The sequence below is a fragment of the Chroicocephalus ridibundus genome, chromosome 6 (genome assembly GCF_963924245.1).
Source record: "Chroicocephalus ridibundus chromosome 6, bChrRid1.1, whole genome shotgun sequence".
Taxonomy (NCBI): domain Eukaryota; kingdom Metazoa; phylum Chordata; class Aves; order Charadriiformes; family Laridae; genus Chroicocephalus; species Chroicocephalus ridibundus.
In genome coordinates this window covers 41,358,801-41,371,137 of record NC_086289.1, presented here as the reverse complement: position 1 = coordinate 41,371,137, position 12,337 = coordinate 41,358,801, and the positions used below count along the sequence as shown (strand labels likewise).

The 12,337-nt window shown below is 37.9% G+C and overlaps 1 protein-coding gene across 1 annotated transcript in view; it reads left to right on the top strand.

The window, feature by feature from the left end:
- Positions 1–11,852: 11,852 nt before the first annotated feature.
- The window catches only part of MME (membrane metalloendopeptidase), a 63,053-nt gene continuing 62,568 nt past the window's right edge, over positions 11,853–12,337 (top strand). Inside the window, exon 1 of the mRNA XM_063339353.1 lies at positions 11,853–12,133. The gene's annotated coding sequence lies outside the window, so the exon portion shown is untranslated. The remainder of the gene's footprint in view (positions 12,134–12,337) is intronic.

Sequence of the window (12,337 nt, the reverse complement as noted above, 5' to 3'; positions counted from 1 at the left end):
CTTAAAATAACATCACTAGAAGTTCCATGTTTCATGACTCAAAAGATCAGATGACATGTAACCAAAACATACAAGTGGTCCAACACTTAATATTGCCTCTCTGAAGCTTCAAATAAATACACAATGTGGAGGGAAAATTCACATATATTGGGGAAAAAGGAACATAGTATCTTCAAAAAATACTACCAGCTGCCTGAATGACTTATTATTAATTTTGCATGCATACTGATCCAAGTGCAGAACAAATTTAATTCCTTACCTTATACGACCTGCCATGAAAGTATTGCTAGCTATTATGTATATATAGAAATCACGAATACTATTAACGATGTGTAACTTTAGGCAGAAGTTTATTCACAGGGGGTTTTGTGCAACATGCAAATGTCTTCCTTGTATAAGCATTAACAAAGTGGCTAATACAATAATACAATACAGTAAATGGGGCACACGGGCCATTTACAAAGACTCAAGCATGAAAATCAAGGAAGATTTAGTAGAAAAAAAAATGAGGTGAGATAACAACCAATCATCAAGAAAAGGTAAGAAGGGAAGAACCTTATTTCTGAAGATGACAACAGTATCCAGTGCCACCAGACAAAAGCACACAAATGAAACCATCTCAAAGCCAGCCCTTTCTGAACACTACACTGAACTGGCAACCAGACAGAACTGCTGACTAACAGACTGGGCTGTTGGGTTTTTTCTTTTAAAAAAATCACACTTCAAGTAATTTTACACATACTAACTGGGGTTTAGCTTTCATAACAGACGTTCCAGTTGAATTGCTGAAATGGCTTGTTGAATACAGGTTATCAATTCACATCCCAAGGCTATCATCTCACAGAGTACATAACTAAAAACACAGTGTCTCACACATAGGTGAAATGGGACTATCTGAACAGATTATGGCTTATAAAACTGACACATAGCACTCATGCATACCAAGACTCTAAACATAGACTGGTCACTAAACCACATGAGCCTGACGCATGGTAATTTAGTACTGGCTAGAGAAAGAACCCCCACCCTGAGCTGTGGAAATGAGGTCTACAATTGTCTGGCTCACACTTCATAATCTCACAGAGATAAAGGCCTGATTAGTAAGAGTCATACACCCAAGCAGCTGGAATTCTGGTCCATGCTATTATGTCACCCTTATATTGCATCTCAAGCACCGACAAACTCAAACCATTCTGAACAAAACTGAGAGGTGAATGTTAAAGTCTGTAGACATTTCTGTATCAGATTTCAAAGTGCTCGACCTTAAGAGCGTACACTGATCGTATATGGGATAGTTGGAACAGAGAACGATAGCCTCTAAGAAAAGACTTTATGGGATAAATGCACTTATTTCTATTTAGAAACTAGTATGGGTTAAGTCTTCCATTCAGTTTGCCAATACACTTCCAAGTCCTCATTATCTGAACAAGGAAGGGTGATAACACAGCCTGCCTTACTGTGGTCCAGGTGAGAAAGCTGTGATCGTGACAGGGAAGGACAAACCTCATCTCTGGCACAATCTCTGATGTGCATCCAGAAGTCCTATCAGTCACAGATCATCAGATACAAAATCTTTTGTGATCTTTACAACTATTGATGAAGATTTTACAGCTGTCTAAATTGTCATCAGCTACTGACTTAATTTTAAATCCTTCAAAGCAGCCAACAGTCCAATCTCCTCAAAGGAGTTGGCAATTTCTACCAACAAAGCACTTGGTTCCTTCCTGCACTATGAACTACTGTCCTCTAAAGTGACCAGAAAGGAAAGAACTCTTCATTTGTTCTACGCGCTGCCCAGCTTCCTTAGTCACACAGTTTGTCCAAAATCAATGTATTATTTGCAGAATAATCATTAGGACATGAACTCATCCCCACAACTGAGCAGGGCAGGTAAGATTTCTAAGTGGGGCACCTACTTCTAATGACACAAATACACGGATCCAAATATCCAAATACAAAAGTGGGAGAAGCAGAGGATTAATAATTGGACTAAATCCTGTTCTCTGTGGTAGGGAGAAAATATGGTCTATGGCAGTCAAAAATTGTAGGCTGTGTCTTTCTCCCAGGAACCACAAGATGCCAGAGGAATATCCATCTCAAAAATGAGGCTGCTGTGTCTTTTTGTCTGGCTTTCACATGACAAAGTCATAGTTGTAATAATCAAGTTGGACTATCAGATATTGAGAAAAGGGGGTTTACCATTTACTTAAATTGTGTATGCAATATGCAGAACAATTACAAACAAGCTGGTGTGGTATCTTCAGCATAAATGCTGAACAAACGAAATAACGAACACCACAAAACTGTAGCAGCTGGGAGTGGAAGAGTTACTCTACAGTGTCCAAAAGAACACGAGGCACTGAAAGGCCAATGAGGTGATTATTCCTTACAATGTGCACTGGGGGGAAAAAAAATTGCAAAAACAGCTAGATAAAATCTCAGAAAGCCTGAACACATTAGAAATGCTTTTGTGTGGCTGAATGAACACTTAGACAAAGATGGTCCCAGTAGACATGTTCCACAGAAATTTTAGCACTGCCTCCTCTCTCAGCCTTGTTGATTTCAGGAGATTACATAGCCACAAGAATAATTTGAGAACTTCACTGCTGCCTCAGCACTATCTTTTGGGTTTTTTAAGAGTTATTCCTTGCACTAAGAACAGTTTCAAATTGCTTGGCACCTCCTCCTACTTTGACAGAATTCAAGTATCTGCAAAACAACTTTCTGAAGTCCTAGACCAAATGTCTTTATGTAGTGTACTTTGTCAGATGGGAACAGAATACTGCAGGAAAACATAATACAGCTACATATCAAAATGAATAAAGCTCCTGATGGGAGTTCTCTGAAGGAGAAGAATTATATTTGGCCTGTCTGGAGCCATAATGACTTTACTTGTCATCTCAAGGGTAAACTGTCTGCCATGCTCCACTGAGAGGTAATCTGAAAAATGATGGAATGGCATCAGAAGAAATTTTGACTTTCTATAACAGCATGAAGTATATCTCACCTGGTTTAAGACTTCAACTTGGTTTTGAAGCCTGACATTGATTTTTCTGAAGTCTTTGCATTCCACACTAGTAGTCAACAGTATATGCACAACTGTGGTTTTTACTCTGTGACTTCCTCAGGCTTCTGAACTCTGGTGCTCAACAGTTCATTAAGATTTTCAAACACTTGCCATATTAAGCCATTGTGACAATGAAAAGGCTCAATGCTCTGATCTTTCATTAAGATTGCCATGAAAAAGTTTCAAATCCACTTTGAGGAGCTGGTAAAAAGCAGTTCAGGTTAATAATGGCCAGATGATCTCATTCTTTGGGGCTTACTTGTTATTATTTACTCTCCTGTCAACATGGATTATATTTAATCCTTGGAGACAATTTGGAACTCTTACATTTTTAAACACATCTTCCCCCACAACATGAATTCATGAGTGCTCGTTTGTGTCCCTACAGATACTGGAGCCAACACATATGCTGCAATAAATGTGACTGAGAACCTACCACAGGAAGACAGAAGCACTTTGTTTTCTTCAGGACATCTTTGTCTCAGTGCTGTGGATGCCTGATAGCTTTTTATTTTCTGTGAGGCTTGAAGCCTCTTATCAGAGCAAACAGAGTCCTGCTCATTTATAAAGGGGGTGTGGAATTCTTTGATGGGTACCAATACTGGCTCTCACACTTTGGATTTGTTTTCTGTGTGTGCGGTAATGCACTTGTATTTTGCTTAACTTCTGTATAATTCAGTATTTCTTTCTTTCCCTCACCGGGTCCCAAAATAACACTTTTTATTCCCAATTCTTAACTGTCATTCTGTGTGAAAATGGATATGGAAAATTATTATGTTGTAAAGATGTATTTACACGGCTGACAAAAGCGGCCAATTTTAAAATAGTAAGAGTAAAAGCAAAGTACTATGGCTTTTGGACAGAAGAAACTTTCCCTCCAAAAATCCCATTTCATGTACAGAGTAATTTCCACAAAGAAATAATGCTGTTCTTTATGGGATAGAATGGATCTCTTCTGAACACTGGCATAAAAATTAAGATTAACTGACACAAAGCATAATTTAGCTTTATCATAAGATATATTCAAATTACATACACGGCACCTTTAAGAAAGTGGGCTCATTAGGAACGGCAGAGATGTGGATAGATTATGAAGTTAAGTATTTCTTTATATTTCTCAAACTTGATCATGAGCAACACAAGATTTTGTTTTTTCTCAAGCTTTATATACATAAAATCTTAAACAGCTTCTCAACTGTTTATGCAACTCTTCCCATAGATACGACTTACCTCACATCACACTGGGGTTATTTTCCATCCTAAATCTTCCAAAATTACTCACTCATCTCCTAGAGAGGAGACCAGGAACTGTGCTTCACACTTCAACAGAATAACATGTGATAATACAAGCAGCTTGGCAAGTGGGCCTATAGCTATGAGAAAATGACTGGCTTTTTATTTGCAGTCTGTATAGTACAGCTCAGTTACAGAGTATGGATCAGTGAGATACAGATGCCAATACATCAATACACTGATACAAAATACTTGAGACAAAACAGTCAGTCTGTTAAGTGAAACTACTTGCAAAACATCTTTTTATTAGGAAACTCTTACTCATTCTTATCCTGAGTGTAATTACTACCTGACGTACTGTTTCCCAGTTTACTTTCCCACCTATCTGCCCTAACATGGTCAAGCTAGAACTGAAAGCGCTAAAAAAAACCACGCTGAAACACAGCCTTGCTGGATTTTCCTGGTTTAAAGGTCTTACTCAACTGACAGAACCTAAAAGGAAAGTTTCCTAGACATATTCCCCCCTTTGTAGTTTCTGTAAACTCCCCCAAAAACTCTGATCAAAGCAAATCACATTTAACTAGACAGATGTTATCTTCCAGCATACCCTGATCTAGCTCATCAAACAACCCAACTCTTCCCCTTGTGAGCACACCACCTCTCTCTCTTTTATAAAGACTGAAGTTTAACTAGGTTCAGATGTACCTGTTTCATCTCAGGAGGCAGAGCTGACATTCTCAACTCTCCCAAACCTCCTGCTGCTGTGCTGCACAGCGGGATTACTTACACAGTCATCGCTAGGACAGCACAGCTGAAAAAACTTCCCTTACTATAATGAATTGGTGTATCCCCCCATCATATTTCTGCTTTGTAGGAGACATTAAGCAGTGAATTACCTTGAAAAGTTATTACTGTAGCTACATCAGGACATCATCATTCTACATTTGCTACATTTATCTGCATGGCAGTGTCCAGCTGCAGCCTGCATTTCTACAAAAGCAGTTCCAAAAGTATGCTGTTTTCTTTGCTAAGTATATCAAAAGTACCAAATGGTTAAGCGGGCACTGCATAGAATGAGATTTGAAGTTATTTTGTCGATTAAAATTTCAATTTATCAATACTGCTAAAGTGGTATATATGATACACGTAGTAAAAAGTGAAGAAAAAGTGTTACAGCCTACGTGAGATAGTACGGAAACACTGGATGGTATTCAAACATATGTAAGTATAACCTTAGAAGGAGAAAGAATGGAAACACCCAAGTTAGGTTTCCAAATCAGCCATTGTTTTGCTTTCTTTAGTTTCTTAATGTTCCAGCTCTATGATAAGCAACTTCACTCTATTTAGTAACAACAATAAAGGGCTTTGGAAAGTATTCTCTTCATCTGCTGGAAGCTGCAATATAGAAATCACAGTTTACATATTCATTTTAAAATATGTGAAACAAAAGAGCAGTTCCCAGGATTCCCTACCTCTTACTGAGAAAGGCTCCAGCCTGCCAGACTAGAGTCATGCTTTTTCACCCTTTTTACCCATGTAAACCTTGCTTTTTTGTTTTTTAAACAACAGTACAGCTTGTTTCCTGAAGAAAATGAAATGCGCATAGGAAAACGTGCGTAAATGAAAAACAAGTAAGAAGTGATGAAGCAGATCCAAAGCTCAGAATCAAAAGAGACAGATGGGAGTCACCCTGTGCATGTAGGATCTCTGACGAATGACCAAACATGACTATGGGACAGAGAACGCCACTCTGGTTTTCAGAAGTGGAAGGACCCTGCCTTCTGTCCAGCTCAGTGGGGGCTGCAGACACCAGCATCTCTTTAATGTTGAGCAGAACAATAGTGCAGAACACTGGAGAGAAGGAAAACTGTTATGTTTGTGTGCTGGTCCTGCTCTGTGGGGGTTCTCAAACTGTCTGCTTTTTTGCAGGTAACAGAACAAATTTACTTCACCATCATACTGCAAGAAAAGACTGAAGATAGTAAGTATTTTAACAGTCATGTCTAGAGCATGCAGAAAAATCACTAAAACTCCATTTCATTAATTCATCAATGGACTTCATATAAATAAAATCTAATTCCTCAGTTTGTATTAATTGATTTAAGACTCAGCTTTTAAGTCTTGGACTTCTTTTGTTTGGGGAGCTGCATGACACGACTCCTGTCCCAAACCACTCTTCCTGCTTAAAAATTTATTAGAATTTTATTCTGAGATCAAGTTCTCACATTTTTAATCCAACTATGCCAGACATGCTTTGAAGATACGCCTTTAATGGGCTTTAGCCCAGACATGCTTTGAAGACATGCCACTAATGGGCTTGGGGCTGCTTCCCCGTCTTCATTCTTCTAATATTAAGTGACTTAGAATTTTACCACACAAGGATGTCCTTTAACACACAGCCATATTATTGTGCCAGTGCTCCATGTTTCAGAGCATCTGTTTAAACGCAGGCATTGCTCTTGGACAGTTTCTACTATCTTCCATTTATATTCAGACAATGACATTTCACTATTCCCTCATATATGGTCAACTCACATTCAGTTATAATACATCATTTCAGCAGGTCACATGGGAAATGGATTAAACTAAATAAAAACCCGTAGTAAGAATGGCAGCTGAGTGATAAAGAACCAGTATGTTCATAGGGTCCTAATTAAACCCATTTTCTGGTGCATGAATTCAAGTTCTAATGGAAAGCAGGTGGGACTTGCACTATAATTGGCTCCAGCTCTAGAAAACAGAAATGTTAATTGAACATACTCTGTCAGGTAACCACAGAAAATTCTTCTTTAAAAAATACAAAATCCAGAAATGTTCAAATTTTTGGCAGCGGGTAATTATAGCATGTTAAATTGCACTGTCTTAAATAGCACCCAGAAACAAATGCTGCTTCTTTTTACCATAATAAAGCAAACATCTCAAGTAAGAATAACTTGGAAAAATGCAGCAGCATTGCAGAAATGCTCACATGCAGAGACAGAATCAAAGACAGGTTTTCAGATGTACGTCTGAAATCTAAGGAAATACATTGAAACCCACTGTGACCAATATTTTCAAGCTCAGAAATTTTGTTTTCAGTAATCCTGGGTGCTCAGCTTCCAGCAACTTCAAGAATACTTCTGCCCACCTACAACTTATTTAGATGTTTGGCAACTTAGCTTGTCTTTCTGCGTCCATATTTATTACACAGTGCCCTTGCAGAATTTCACAAGAGCTAGAGAGGAGAAAGGCTTCTTCTGGAAAGAGTGAAATACTGGCAGTTCAAATGAAAGGATAACAATGACCCTATCTCCAAAAATGTACAAGCTTCCCTTTTTCTTTCATCTTGCATCTTATTTTGGCTATCATTTGGGAAGGCTATTAGTATTTAAAAGGGAAATGTGCCAGGAGCTCCCTTAACATGGTGTTTTTAAATTATTTCTGAGAGACCATCTGATTAGCCCAAGGGAAGTCACGATTTCACAGCAGGGTATTAATTTAGTTTTCCATTAAAGCAGATACATACAAACAAAGCAGGTCACAGCTTAACAAAATGAATAGTACAATTACATTTGTAACTAAAGCTTATATTATGAGTGACATTTTCTATGTGAATTTTGCAATAAACATTCATTAATTTTCTTTTAGCAAAACCTATTCATGAAAAGCCAGTGGTGTCATCTCCTCAGATGTTTCATTTAATCAAGCTGTTCTTCTTACACCATCAACTGAATTCTTTAAATTTAGCAAATGGTCCAGCAAGGTAAACTTTTAAAACTTCAGAACTTCCTAAATCTTTTAAGTCTGTACCGCAATTGTGTGGGGGACAAACACGGCTCAAGGAAGAGGAATAATAACACCAAACTACATGTGTTCCTGAGCCTTATGAACATTAGAGAAATATTAGATATCCACATACCTATATCCCCCTCTTTTCATTGCTTTCTAAGCCTTCTGTGTATCTCAGCTCAAAGAAAAGAACTTTGTGTGCATTCTTACTTTATTACAGTCTGATACATAAGACTAATCGTTGTTATCATTATTATTATTCCTGATCTAGTGGAATGGCTGATCTTTAAGGTTCCTCCAAAGCCAAACCACCCTACGATTGTATGATTATGCTGGAAAACTTTACTGCGCTCCTCCACCACAGGCCAAGAAGAAAATTAAAAAAAAGAAATCACTTGTCAGTACCTTTAAAACAGCTAAAGCTGGAAACTCAGAATTCATCTTAAAAAAGCTATGAAAATCTTAACTGGGTATCATCCAATTCAAATTTCTAACCTCCTAAAATGCTGCAAGCAGAAATGGTTAACTTTTAAATCCCAAAGAAATTTGGATTATTTCCTCTAATCACCATTAAATCATGAGAGATAGTGAAAAACTATTTTGTTTTAATCATTATTAGCAAAAACATGTGAGAAACATTATCTTTTAATCTCCATGTAACTGAAATATTAAGATTATCAGCAATGATTTTGCTAAACCTGTCAAAAATCATGAGTCTTCCCAGCTTTAAATATGCTGGCAATAGGGAAGCTGTAGCCAGTGTCACCACTATTGTAAAATGTTTCAATGTTTATCTGACTGCTAGCAAGGTTTTTCCAGTGAGTACAAGCTCATCAGAAAAAAAACCACAATAAAACCAAAACCCAAAATAGACTAAATTAGCACACATTTAAGTTGTTTTACACACACTTCCCATTTTAATCTCATTCTACCTAGTTGATCTTATAAAAGATACAGCATGCTTTCATTTTTCATCCCGGCAGAATCCACTATCTTTAACAGTCAGCATCTTAAGAAACCAATATCCACATAAGACGACGTCTAAAAAAAAACCAAAACCCACCCAAAGATAAAAGGTAAAATACCTTTTCTTTATCACTACCATCCCACATCAACTAAGATGATTATCCCCAATATCTAACGTTAAGCTATCCAAGATATAGCAGGGTGTTTCAGTAGTGTTTCAGACAAACTAAAACCTGGGAAAAGGTGGGAATAAATATTTACAAAGATTCTTGTGAATTTTATTTTGGCTCAGTCACCTTTATCAAAGCAGAATATTATTTACATAGTAAAAGCAAATTCCTATCTGTAAACAAAAACTAATGATCAGGGCAATAATGTATGCTGAGGACAAATAACGTTTGTCTAAGGTGGAAACAAATGTAACTTATAAACATTAGAACATCCAGTCTGTGAAAAACCATAAATAATGTCACACGGCCTATCACACAGTTTGAACCGATCCTCCCAACATAACGTAACAACTATAATGATGCACAAGCAAATACAGTATTTACCTAAAACTTTCAAGAAAAGCCTGAATAAAATATAAGGTAGAAGAAACCTCTCTATAAAGAAACTATAAACTGTAAATGGAAACAGCTGAAAGCTCACAAAGTAAAAAGTTTATTTACGCTACATTTGAAATTTAAAAATGCATAGAGCAAGGCTAACTCAGTGTGAATACACACCAGGCAAACACAGTGCACCAAGTTCTTAAGATGGTCAAGATCAGATGAACATAGAGACGTTCTGTCACTAAGCTAAACACGCCTCAGTACAGCACATAGCCTGACAGAGAGACAGGAACAGGAGAGTCACAACTCAGAGGTACTGTTCTGCAAAACAAGAAACCTGAACCACCTCATTCAAGTGAAAGATGCATTTTCCACTACTGGGTACCAAAAAAACCCCCAAATGCACCGAACAAGTGCACTTCCTATGTTGAAAGATTAACACACCTCTTACCCTCCATGGTGCTCCCCCTGGTTTTATTACCACTAGCAATGCTTTAAGTTCCATAGGGAACAAACTCACAAATGAGCTATCCCTCCTTCACTCCCTGGGTGAGGTTGTATAGGACCTTCCCAAAGGGCAAATTTAGATTTCTACTAGGAGAGCCTTTCAACATTTGTGCTTGGCTGGGATCATCCACAGAAAGAATGGACTGCTGGAGACATACGCTATCCTTGAATCAAATAAAAGGAGGGAAGACTACCTGGAGTAAACTATTTTAGAAACTGCAGAAGGATTCAGAATGCTGCAAAAGCATATAACAGAATAAAGAGAAACAAATTGAAAGAAGGCAGCTATGCACTTCGTGAGGACTTGCATTAGTTTGTAACCATTACTTTGCACGATTCGCTCACATAAATCAAGAACAGCTTTGACACAAACACCTATTTTAAGTATGAAAACAGGGAAAAGAAATATATTAGTTCTGAGCATTTTTAGAGGAAGTCTAAAAGGCCAGAAAAAGGCCTATGAAAACGTGCAAAATTACATCAACACATTATTGCATTTCATAAGAATTTTCACAAAATAAATATTACAATTTCCAGTCCTCGGAAATGAACAATGGATGTCACAATTTTCACATAAAGAAATTTAAACAAGTGTATTTTCTACATCTTCACACATGGTGAGAAGGAAGGAAGAACTGCTACACACCCAAAGTAGGTAAATACTATTATCCCCTATAAAAATAATTGTCAGAATTTGCTCTTATTAGTGTGTGTGTGTGTCTACCACCTTGGAGCGATTCCCGTTACCAACCTGGCACTGCAAAGCACTGGACTCGAGACTCCCCCTGAACTCCTTCAATACAGTTACATGCCTCACTGGAGTTAGTAGGGCCTTGCCATGGCGCAGCACCAAGAGCCATGCTTCCAGTATCAACTCAATAGTTTCTCTCGCTCTTGCTACACTAGGCATCCTTCATCTTCAGATACAGCACTTCCTATTTGCTGTTCGTTGTTTCCTTTTGGATAGGAACAGAATATATTTAACTGGTCAACAAATCAGAAATCTTTTTTTCATTTTAACATGGCATTCCCTGGCATTCTCTCACAGAATGAGAGAGAATAATAACACACTTCTGGAACAGGCTTGGTGCTTCAGCCAGATTCTCTCTTTTCACTTCCGCCTGAGTCACTCTCTGATCCCCCAGGCTTCTCCACAGCTGGGTGTCAGATTATTTTGGCTGGGAGCTGTACTTGCACAGTTGGTACCACCTGCTGTAAATTCTTCAGTCCTTGTTATCTCTGCAGCAGCTCTTGGCCTTTCAAAAGCTAATTCAGTGAAGAAAGAGGAAGGGACAGTTTGTGCTTGATGTTTAAACTGCAAATTTGTTTTCCAGAAACTCTTCAGATTGATAGTTTTGATTACATTTTAAGAACTCACAGTGTGACACAATGAACTATCAACTCCTGCTGCTGCTGTCATTTAAGGAAGGCCAAATTCTAGGCTGTTAAGTTGGATGATCAGTGGTATAAATCCAATGTAATGCCAAAGACTGCAATGGAATTACTTTACCCGCCACTGACAGAGGTTGTGTAAATAAGAGAGTAAAAGTTCACTGTACCTCTTCATATAGATAAAAAACAAGCTATTAGGCACAAGGCAGACTCTAGTATTTTTCTGTTTATCCCACCACTCACAACAGTCAGCAGTTTTAGAAACACGTGTTTTTAGTACTGAGGATGCCATCAGTCAAGTAACGGGGGAGGTAACAGAGATAGTAGCTGCAGTGGTTACAGAAACAGCTGAATTTATACTCTTGTATTTAAACAAGACTTACTTAAACTCACTGTAGCTGCAAGACCTGAACATTCCCTAGGAATGAACTGATTTATCATCAACAAGCACATTCCGATCGCTGCGGTCAGGAGATAGGGGTATGGACCCAAACCAGTCTGAGAGACGCTGATATACATTACAGTTAAAAGAAAATCTGAATTTGAGCCAAGAGCCAAATTTCACAAGTCAAACCCACTGCTAATCCAAAAATAGATCTGAACAGGTCAAATTTAAAGAAAGTTCTACACTCACTTTGCCGTACAGGTAAGCGAACTCATTTTTATTGCTGTGTGGTCTTTTTACAGGGTAGTCATTGAACAAAGAGAAGAAAGCTAATTATGTTTTGGGTATCTTTAACCTGCAAGAAAAAATGGCAGTGTTGTGCTACTATGAGAAAACTGACTATTTGTTTTCTGCCTTTCCTTTCCCTTACCCTCCTCCCTGTCCAAGATGAAAGCTTAATCCAAA